The sequence below is a fragment of the Procambarus clarkii genome, chromosome 8 (assembly GCF_040958095.1).
Source record: "Procambarus clarkii isolate CNS0578487 chromosome 8, FALCON_Pclarkii_2.0, whole genome shotgun sequence".
NCBI classification, from domain to species: Eukaryota; Metazoa; Arthropoda; class Malacostraca; order Decapoda; family Cambaridae; genus Procambarus; species Procambarus clarkii.
The window spans coordinates 10,110,126-10,121,806 of record NC_091157.1 but is presented as its reverse complement, the minus strand read 5'-3'; positions in this window follow the sequence as shown (position 1 = coordinate 10,121,806).

Here is an 11,681-nt window from a genome sequence, read left to right as displayed (position 1 = left end):
TACGCTGTAAATGCTCTACGCATGTAGTTCAATTACAGATAATCGCCAATAGAACCTAAACACCAAACCTAAGCAATGCCTAAATATGCACAGCATGCTATTATATAGCAATATTAAATTTATATAAGAGAAAATTCTTATTTTGAATGAACAGCATGTTCAAATTTATGAATGCGTCTTTGGAGTCGACTGCTGGATGGAACAGCTTGTCCTCCAAACAAAGACCCAAAAGTGATTTCATGCACCCGCCAAACCCCCTGTTTATAAATGAAAAACGGTTTACGCACGACTCACAACCTATTTCGTTCGATCACTTCCGGAACAAGTGCTTCACTGGCGAATTTTGTTCGAACCACAACGCTATATATGCTTCACCCACGTACTACAAATACATATATTCGCCAACAGAACCTAAACACCTAACCTAAACCTATCTATACATAGAACTTTAATAAATAATAATATAAACATATAAATGAGAAGAAACCTTTTGTAATTCACATTACGATAACATTGATGAAAGCGTGATGGAGAACGGCGGCAGCATTAACGATCCGGACCTGAGGACAGGCTGTCCAGCAAGCAATCGCTTACTTTTGTAGCGTAGTGTGAGGAGATGCAGTGTCTAAGAGTGCTTAGTGTGACATAACGCAGAGTACCAGAGTGCGCAGAGGGTCGAAACGCAGAGTACCAGAGTGCGCAGAGTACGAAACGCAGTGAAAAACGGTCTAGCGTAAAGATAACGAGACACAGTGTAAACATTGTCTCTGTTTAACAGTTACAATGCATATAAACCATTTTATGGCATAGGTTTGAAATTAATTTATTTTAATGGAAAAAATACAGTAACCATTATGCCAATGAGGAAGTAATGAACAATTGACGATTGTCTTCATAATTCCGAAATAAATTTATACGAGACTTGAGGAAATGTGATTAGAAACGCACTTTGCTGATAAATATATATAATCTGAGAGACGAGTGAAATTTCGTCCAACAAAAATATTATTAACTGAAGCTTAATGTTGAAATTATATGACAATACAAAAAATCAAACGCTGGAATTTATTGTGCCTTTTGAAAAGTTTCTGTGTAGTTTTGTGACTCATTTTGTTATCTTAGCCTTTTCACCTGGCAGTGGAGAGGCTGTAATTTTTTGGCAGGTTGTCGCGAAACCTTAGCATCACTTACCGACCCCGGAGTCGTTAACAACAGTTTGGAAGTAAGTGTTGATTTTTACTGTTTTTTGAGACTGTCTGCGTGAGGGCTTACGTTAGACGTACTGTACCGTTACTAGCTAATAACGTACTAACCTACTCATATCGTTTTGATTTCCTACTAACGATATCACAATACCCACGGAACAGATTTTTGGCAACCTCAACACGGAGAGCTGTGTTGACCATTTAAGTTCTTCATATGTTAATGCTTCGTTGGTGTAAAATTACTGAACATTTAAGGCTTGACCGAGTTTAGGTGTAAATTAGAGTATCAGGGAAATGATACCGTATAAGATGAGCTGTAGACACGCACCATGGCACTCATCCTCGATCATATTAATTGGGTGCCACGGGGGTAACCCCCTGTCTCCCTTCCTCAAGACCAAAGCCCCCCCCCCCACAATGCCTATTTCTCCCTCCCCTTCCCACCCTTCCCACCGTCACACTCTCCCTCATCACTTGCTTTACGGTGCTTATTCCATCCCGCTGTGCCTCCCTGCTATGCTCACACTATGCCATCCACTATGCCTCCCTGCTATGCTCACATAATGCCTCTCAAGGCTCATCTCTGTGCACAGCACGATGGCGCGGCCCGGCTGATCTTATCCGAAGATTGGGCCGATATGGCGCTAGTTTCACGGACCTCTAAATATCCGTGACCGGGCCTTGGAAGACCCGGCCACGGAAACCCGGTTTACTTTCAGCCGGGGAATTACTTGATGACTAATTAGGTTTTAATTGAATGTTTTGACCGGGCGTAATCACGACGTGAGCCTCGCTTTGACGAGGAATTAAACCCATAACGTAGAGAACATTTTCTGCAACGTGCAATGTATTTTTTATTTATTTTTGTAATCAAATTCGTCGATGATGGATGGACGTCGAAGGCTTACGTTAAAAGTTATCTTTTCTAATTGGTGTATATAGTGATGCTGATTGTGCTAGGAGCTGGTTTAAGGGGTTCTTCAGGTATTGCTCTCTCTCTCTCTCTATCTCCCTCTCTCCCGTGGTCCTCTCCCACCGTTTTAAGAACAACTCCTCAGCCCAACCACCCATTTAACCCCTTACCACCCACGGCTACATCAACCCCCTCCAACACACGACCCCTCTTAAATAATTCACACCCACGATCTCTTAATTCCCCTTTTACCTACAGCACCCTATGGGATCATAGGGGAAAAAAGGGTTTCGAACCACAATCAACAAATACCCACTTTTAACCTTTCCCGCCTAGCTCACACAGCCAGGAACATGTAAACTTCAGTGGTACTCAGCTTCAGCAGATGGGTGTCGCTGGTATCCTTCTTTATTGTGGTTCATGGTGGCTCAGCAGGTAGAGCGGCGGTTTGGTGCTTTTGTGGTCTGCGGTTCGAGGCTGCAATAGTTCAAATGAGTGTATAGAGCACCGCGGTTCTGGTGTATAGCACCGCGGTGTGCAAGGAGATTAATATATATATATCATTCGTAAGAAATTGCATTCTACTAGCTAGAAAACCTAACATTTTGAATCGAAGCAATTTACCATCCTCGAAAACCTGCTGGATAGGGCTAGAAAGAGTTTAACAAAAAGTTATCATCATCTCTTGTCTAAAAGATGCTTGCAGCATATTTTATATGATGCCTATAATTAACTATCCAATTTATTAATGTGAAATATGGCGGTTATACCCATGGAATTATTTTTATTATATGGAATATTTGCTCCAAAAAAAAAATAAAATTGCTCCAAGTCGTAATTTTTTGGAATTATTTGTTTAATTACGCTGTTCTTTTGTAGCCTACTTGGTGAAGCATCGCGTGAAGTTGATGAACAATTTCCCGTCCTCGCTAAGGCAGCAGACCAGCGCCTCGATATAACTCGTTTTTTGTTTAAGATTCGCTACTTGGAACAAAAAGTTCCAAGTAGCACGGGCTATTGTGAGCCCGTAGTCCTCGATATAACTCGTTTCTGCAAGTACCTTTGATTATTATACCTTAAGGGTCATACGATACCAACCCTGTTAACTCCACGATGATTTGGTACATAATGCAGCAGCATCTATCTCTCTTGTTCTCCTAACTCTCTGTTGATCAAGACCACAATATATATGGCAGCCAGCTATGCTACGCGAGCAGGGAGTGGAAGCAGGAGGGGTGAGATGTGTTTATCTGGTGATCAATCACATCTGTAGCATCAGCATCGCGGCTTCGCGCACCTTTTGAAGAAAAAAATTAGTGCAAAACCGATGATTTTAGCCTCGAAAACATCACCCAATAATCCATGAGATTAATAAACTTATTAATCCTATGTCATTCGTTGTCGTAATCAGATGTTTGGTTGTAGGGTTAATCGCATCTCTAATCGACTTCTCAAAACAGCTCGAACTTTTATAGCCACTTTTCTTTGTTTATAAGATTATAAGTAGTGTTTAAGCGTGTTGGACTCGCCTCTCCTGGTTAGCCATGTCCTTTTCGGGGGCGTTCATGTCAGGAGCTGAAATTGGTGGCAATAGTTCGATGATACGGGTATTCTTCTGCCGGCTTAACGCTTAAGAATTAGGTAACTCAGGTGAGCAAGTGGCGCCCATTATTAATAGCAAGTTATCCGATATAATGAATGATATCCGATATGATGATAGCTATCCGATATAATGAAAGTGATCTGATATGACGATAGTTATTCGAGGCGATGAGAGATAATCCCATTGAATGAAGGAACGAACTATCAGGGGAAAGCGCCAAGCTATTACAACTATATAGCACTTTGAAGGGGTTGGGATATGTTTTTGGGATGGGACAGGGATGAGAAATGGTGTCCAATCACTTGGACGGTCGAAGATTGAACGCCGACCTGCATGAAGCCAGATCGTAGCTCTACCGTCCAGCCCAAGTGGTTGGGTTCCCAGTGAAGGAGAGGTTGATGGTTCCATGCTGTGTTTACGTGGTGTTTAGATATGGGTCTAATACGATATTTTTCAACACTAATAACGTCTAAAATGTGGTAATTTCTGTGCTGTTTTCCCCTTCTACTTGATTATTCACACGCTTCAGTGATGAAATATATGTTAAGTGTATAAGCCGTCTGATATTCACACGCCATGGACGAAATAATTATTTAATGAGCTACGCGATGCTGGTTGGGTTTATATCGAAGGTGTCTGGCATGAGCCGAATGGCCTTCTGCGCGATTTTTGGGAAATAAATAACTCGTTAAGTGAACAAGCCGCGTGCTGGTCAGCGGACAAAATAATTTGTTAGGGAGCTATTTTAGCCGTCTGATATAGTGAAAGTATTCATCTTCGTAGGTGACGGCGTTTTGTTCACCTAATGAAAATTGGATCCTGGTACTTTTCTAGTGAGTGTTGCACTAACCATGGGAGTTTAAATTTGTACAATTTTACACATATGTACACTATTTTTCCTACATAGTTTTGTTCAGCGAATTGAAGTAGCTCAGTAAAATCTGAATTTTATTTTTATTTGTAATGTATTTTCAGAAATATAATTAACTATTATGGTCACAATTTTCGTAATTTTTTCAAATTTCTTAAGGCTAGCTGTTACAGACAAGTCCTCCTAGTGTACAACACGCTGAAAACTTACCAGTGGATGTCTAAAAAATATTGCAAACGCATTTACACAACCTGCTTCCTTATCAATCATGCTAGGATCACCATCAGTTGTCATAGCAATTATTTTTGAAAGGTCAACCTGTTGAATCTACAATTAGTTTGTTACTGTCTTGCATATTCTAGCCCCTGTGGCTGCTCGGGGAAAATTCCCAAGGTACTCAGTCCTTCGCATCGTTTTACTGCCCTTCAAAGTCTAGTAATAAAGGCTACCTGATGATGATGTATTATCAGTACTCTCAAGACAAAAAGAAATGAATTTACATGATACAGTGTCTTTTTTAGCTGTTATGCTATATTTTAAACGTTAATATCTTTTCTACTCGCTGGCACATCCTTAATGCAATCGTGTGCAACTAGGCACTCGAGTGTCTAGTTGCAAACGAGTGCCAACTAAAGGAGCACAACCTGTGCCTGTTGACTACTGATTTGGTGCTCAACTATCTACTTCTTGGAGCAGAGAACAAGTTCCCTAATCTCTTATATTAATGACCTAAGCTTGGGTGATATTTCATGGCCTCCACCACTAATTTAAATGCAACACAGCGCTTAATTATTTCATATGTTAAACACACGCTGTGCACCAACTCAGACGGCTTGGTAGCCACTAACATGCTATTCATGTGTTATAGATAATTACGAAAATGTATTCTAGAGTACCTAAGGTGAGCAGGTGTTAATAGGTATGTTAGTAGTGAATAGACGAGGGTAATATCATATATGTTGTGTTTGGATTAATAAATAGGAAAATGGCTTTGGAGTCTCACTGCGGGGTTATAGATGTCGGGGAAGACTTGGCTTCTTTTCCAAAAGTTTTGACAGCTTCATAAAGTTGTGATGTATGATGCGGTCATTGTTATTCGTGATTTTCCTTCCACTGACACTGCAGTCTTTCTCAAGTGACCTTTAATCAAAATTTATTTTCTTTGTCTGATTTTAATTTATTGATTAACTCGTTAACAGTTAATACTATTGAGCTATAGAGGCTGCGTTTATCCCCCAAGTGATGCTGGATAATTATAGAGGCAGTACGTTCCCCCCCACAATGATGTTGGAGGGTTATAGAGGCAGTGCCTTCCCCCACAATGATGTTGGAGGGTTATAGAGACAGTGCTTCCCCCCACAATGATGTTGGAGGGTTATAGAGACAGTGCTTTCCCCCACAATGTTGTTGGAGGGTTATAGAGGCAGTGCTTCCCTTCACAATGATGTTGGAGGGTTATAGAGGCAGTGCTTCCCTCCACAATGATGTTGGAGGGTTATAGAGGCAGTACGTTCCCCCCCACAATGATGTTGGAGGGTTATAGAGGCAGTGCCTTCCCCCACAATGTTGTTGGAGGGTTATAGAGGCAGTGCTTCCCTTCACAATGATGTTGGAGGGTTATAGAGGCAGTGCTTCCCTCCACAATGATGTTGGAGGGTTATAGAGGCAGTGCTTCCCCCCACAATGATGTTGGAGGGTTATAGAGGCAGTGCTTCCCTCCACAATGATGTTGGAGGGTTATAGAGGCAGTGCTTCCCCCCACAATGATGTTGGAGGGTTATAGAGGCAGTGCTTCTCCCACAATGATGTTGGAGGGTTATAGAGGGAGTACTTTCCCCCACAATGATGTTGGAGGGTTATGGAGACAGTGCTTTCCCCCACAATGATGTTGGAGGGTTATGGAAGCGGCGTACCCAACACCTGAAGCTTCGGAACTTCAGACGTGACATTTTGTCTTACAATGTGTAACAGATTAAGATGATTCGTAGTTTCAAGAGAATATAGTATGATAGTGCTGTGTATACTCACTTAGTTGTTATTTGGGGGGGGGGGGGGTTGAGCTTCTGCTCTTTGGTTCCGCCTCTCAAATATCAATCAACTGGTGAACAGTTTCCTGAGGCTATTGGACTTCGTTTGCTTTACAGTTGAGCACCTCACTGATGAACAAACCCAGAATATCTGTCATGCAAGAAAAAACTTTCTCTAATGATAATTCTACTCTGGTGTCCAGTTGTTGTGATCAGGAAACCTGTATTTAAGATAATCTAGGTCCCAATCCTCTCTTCTAAACCAACTACTGTCCTTCCCAAGGTGTACAACCCTTAACAGTTACCTAGCTCCTGAATACCTATTTTCTGCTAGGTTAATAGATGTATTACGTAAAGGAAACTTGTCCAGCTATCGGACAACTTGTCTCTATTCTACTGAAACCGATCACGGGAGCGTCAGCTGTGATTCGACCAAGTTGATAGCATTATACCTTATTCCAAGAGTCCGTCAAGAGAGGTCGAGATCGAGTTCATAAAATGAATCAGCGATGCTATGTCCAAGAGAAAGGTAAAAGTTCCTGGTATTGATCCCTGCGGGTGTATTAGCGCTAAATAAAAAGTTTGTGATGACGAATGTGATATATGAGGATCAAATGAAGTATGTAGGACGGTGATAACGCCATTGATGCTGCTGCTAGTATATGGTGGTATAACAACGGTATAAGTACAGAGGTAATGGTTGGATAGGTGTGGATAGGGTGATGACGAATACAGACTGAGTTCGCATAGGTGTAAATGGCTTGATTCAAGAACAGATACGATGTTGGACTTAATTGTTAAATTGTTGGATGTTAGTTAATAATTAAACAATTAACACATGTCTCAAGTAGCTAGTGGGAAAGGTCTCAGGAGCTAGAGTCCACTACACCGCAGTCTCTGATAAATTACGGTAGACAGATTTATGGATTGGTGTGGCCGGTGATTAGTGTAGTGTAAGGGCAATATAGGGAGTACTGGTGAGGGCAGTGTGGGAATGACTGGGAATGCTGTTGTGGATAAGAGACTTGAAACACATCAAGTTGTCTATGGTAAGTGTGGTAAAGACCGAGTTCATGGAACTACATGTTAGTTCCAACGGGTTTTAGGTCCGCTGACCAATGGACAATATTATTGAGGTCGATACGAAAAGACGAAACTGGGGCAGAGGTCATATAATATGGCACCGACGCGGTGAAAGTGGGCGGTGGGTGTGGTGCACTGAGCCCTGATGCTCGGTGGAGATGACACGAGCGTGCTGATGCGTCTGATGAGACGAGAGGGATGCTGGAGGGGGGGTGGCTTGATACTGGGGTAGGTGAGGCTGGATACTGGGGTGGGGATGGCTGGGTGATGAGAAGGGGAGGCTGGGAGGAATAGCTGTGAAGCGGTTGTTGAAAAGGCCTTCCTCAACACACAAACATTCTCACGGTCATCGAAATTCATTAGTTGGTCGAATATGATATTTCGTAATAATAGGTACCAGAGGTTGATTAATTCAAAGGCTTATTAACTGGGTGTGACCCCCAACAAGGACGCCTCGTAGACCCATCTTTCCCCCCACAACATCCCCCCCACACACGCTTCTGTCTGACGCTGTCTCGCCAAAGCTTTGTTATCTAGACTGGCTCTGGTGCTTACGATGAACCTGCAGCAGTCATAAGACTCTCCTATCAGTATGCATTATACTCCATAATCGAACCAGGTAATTGGGGCGGTTATTAAGATCTTGCCGTGATACCAGGTTGGAAGACCGATGATGGATTCGTACTGGGTCTTAGACTTCTTAATGAACCATTTTTAACGTTTAAATGTTGAGATAAGATGTTAAAAAAAATAATGATCTAGTTGGGGTTTCTTAAGAGAAAAATTATGAAGTAATGATTTCGTGCTTTCAAGCAGCCATAAACAAAGTGCAAAGAAGATGCATATCAAGCAATTTATTTCATAAATAAAAACTTGCAACAAGTAATGTTATTACAATGTTTAGAAACTCTAACTTGATTAGTCTTCTATTTTCCGGTGACATGAGACATAATTCCTTTAGTCGTTCCGTGTAACTCACAACCCTCCGCTCTGGAACTAGTGTAGTGTCTCAGCCGTGGTTGGGTCAAGCACCACCAGATGCCTCTTGCTTTATCTTTAATTATTTCAAAGTTCCTCCAGCGCTGTTTGTTTCGAAACCGTTCCATACAGTTCAGGAATATTTTCTTTAATTTTGAGGATTCCCTGGAAATTTCCTTTGAGCTACACACACCTGTAATGGTCCAAAAAAAAGTAGTAGCCAGTCCACAGCTGTATTGACCGTGGATTAACCTAATGCCTTCTATCTTCTTTTTGAGAAGAGATAAACTTTTCTACTGCTTCCCGAAATTTCTTCAGGAGGAATTCCATCATATATTGTGTAGTCTTTCCTCTTGAGCTCAGCTTGTTATAGTATTCTTAACAGATAGTAATCTACGAATGTTCCTTCCCAGGTTTGAAGAGCGTTGGGGCTTCTGTCCTTCAGTGGAGAAGTGTATAACATTAATATTACATGCATGAAATCTTCCAATGGTATGGTTAAGTTACGTGGACTGAAGAGTTCATCACAGTCTTGAAATACCATCTTCTCAATCTCCAGTCCGGTCTGCTAAGCATGGTCACTTCTCATCTTTGTTTTCGTCCCGCTTCTTAATACATAACATTCCGGCGTGACCAATGCATACGTTACGGCTCCCGATATTTTCATCTGCGAAAGTGCGTTTGCATATGAATTATTCTTGTGTGTGTGCGTTTTCAGAGTTCGTGTAATCCCAACTATGTGTTCAGTACTGTAAGACAACTGTAAATTCTCACTTGCACGTTTCGTTGTTCACTGTTCCAGAGGCAATGGAGATTATTATATCTGAGGAGAATGTTATGGAAATTATTGTGTCAGAATAATCTTCATACAGAAGTTTCAATCTTGAGAAATAGTATGGGGGGAGGACATGTGGGTTTTGTGGTGATAATGGAAATGGAAGGTGGAGTGGAAATATAATAATTCTTGGGTGGGGGGGGGGGGATTGATAGCTGTTGGGTTTGTAGAATAGAGGGGTTTGGGTCTGGTGTCGAGTAACATAGGGTCTTTTGGAGTGACGTAAGTGAGCAGTGGTGAGTTGTGAATGGGTTGTTGAAGCGGGATTGGTGTAGAGGAGCGAGATGGGAGTGATTAGTTGGACAACGTTTGCTGGAAGGGTGGGTAATGGGATAGCTTAGGCTTCTATCATAATCATCACTGAGATAATCCAGTTGAGGAGCAGAAGTTTTCCAATCCCACAATGGTTGTTAATCTGAGGCATTCTTGTTCCGCACTCACTGCACCTCACTTTCACTGCTGCATCTCTCCCTTCCTTTGTTATATCTATCTGAAAAACTATTGTGTAACTTGTTACGTATGTAAGTAGTAGCAGTGTATATATGTGAATTTACAGTAGGGATTGTGTCTGTGGGCGTCAAAGCGAATATATTCAGTATAAGGACAGAAGGGTGTATAGGTGAGACGGGAGTTTGGGTGTATGGTGGGAGGTTGGTGTGTGGATGGACGGAACAGATCTGTACGGGGAAAGAAATGTGTGTGGAAGAAGAGACATATTTGTGCTTTTGTGAAGGGGGATTGAAATGCTTAATTTTGTGACGGAAGGACTGGTTTCGCCTGTGGTAGAGGTGTGTGGGTGTGAGGCGAGGTGAGGGGGGCGATATACAAGCATGTGGGGTATTATGCTAGTGTGGTAAAAGCATGTTTGTGGGAGGAGAAATTGAGGGTATTGGTAGGAGTAGTACAGTTAGGCAGTGTGGGTGTGGTGTACTCACCTAGTTGTGCTAGCGGGGGTTGAACCTCTACTCTTTGGCCCCGCCTCTCAACTGTCAGTTAACCGGTGCACAGGTTCCTGAGCCTACTGAGCTCTGTCATATCTACTTTTGAAACCGTGAATGGAGTCTGCCTCCACAATTGGGTACTCAATTTCCACCAGTGTATCCTAGTGCGTGTGTCCCTTGTTTTATATAAACTATCTATATCTACCCTATCAATTCCTCTGAGAATCTAGAAAGTAGTGATCATGTCTCTCCTAACTCGTCTGTATTCCAGCAACGTGAGGTTTAATTATCTTAGTCTTTCTTCGTAGCTCATATTCCTTGGCTCGGCAACTAGTCTGGTACCCGAATAATGGAGGTGTGATAATGGAGGTGAGGAAATGAGGGTGTCTAGGCGTGGGGAAAGGTTGGATAGGCTGCGAAAAATTCAATAAATGGTGTGGGTGTGTACGAGATGGTGAATTTTATAGTGTGGGTGCGTGGAGGGTTGTATGTGGGAGAGTGAGAAGAGAGAGTGCGTGAGCGTGGGAAGTAAGAGTGTGTAAGGGTGATTTTGTGAGTCTCGTCCAGCTCTACACCAATCCCTACACACAGTACACCCAAGCACCCTGTGTATAAGTAGCCAGATATTAACATAATCAAGGTGTTATTGCGGGCTGTGTGTATTCATCAGCTCTACCAGGTTATCGGACTCTGGCCAACGACCCACTTGGACCTATCCTTAGTGTGTGATAAGTTAATTCTTAAGGTGATAAACATATAAATTTGTGTCGATCATTATTTCAAACCTCGTTACAGCTTGCAAATTTAACTTCGTCATTTAGTGTATGTCATCTAATTTCTCCTTATAAGAGTCCGTTTCTTTACTTAATTCATTGGGATCAGTCAATGACGAACAAATTTTTGTTCGAGTTGGTCGCAAAAGAGGATATGATATAGAGCTAAGATACATACATCTTCTTCAAGCATAAAACCTTTTAGCCAGAATAGTGGGAGCTAACATTAGCAGGCCACGTATTGAGAAACAATACGTAACGCACTCTGAGGAGAATAAATATATATATATATATATATATATATATATATATATATATATATATATATATATATATATATATATGCGGAAAATCCACAGAGAAGTATGAAAGGAGGTGAACGTTTCGGCCTGTTAAAGCCTTTGTCAACACCAGACTGACCTCGTCAGTCTGGTGTTGACAAATGCTTTAAC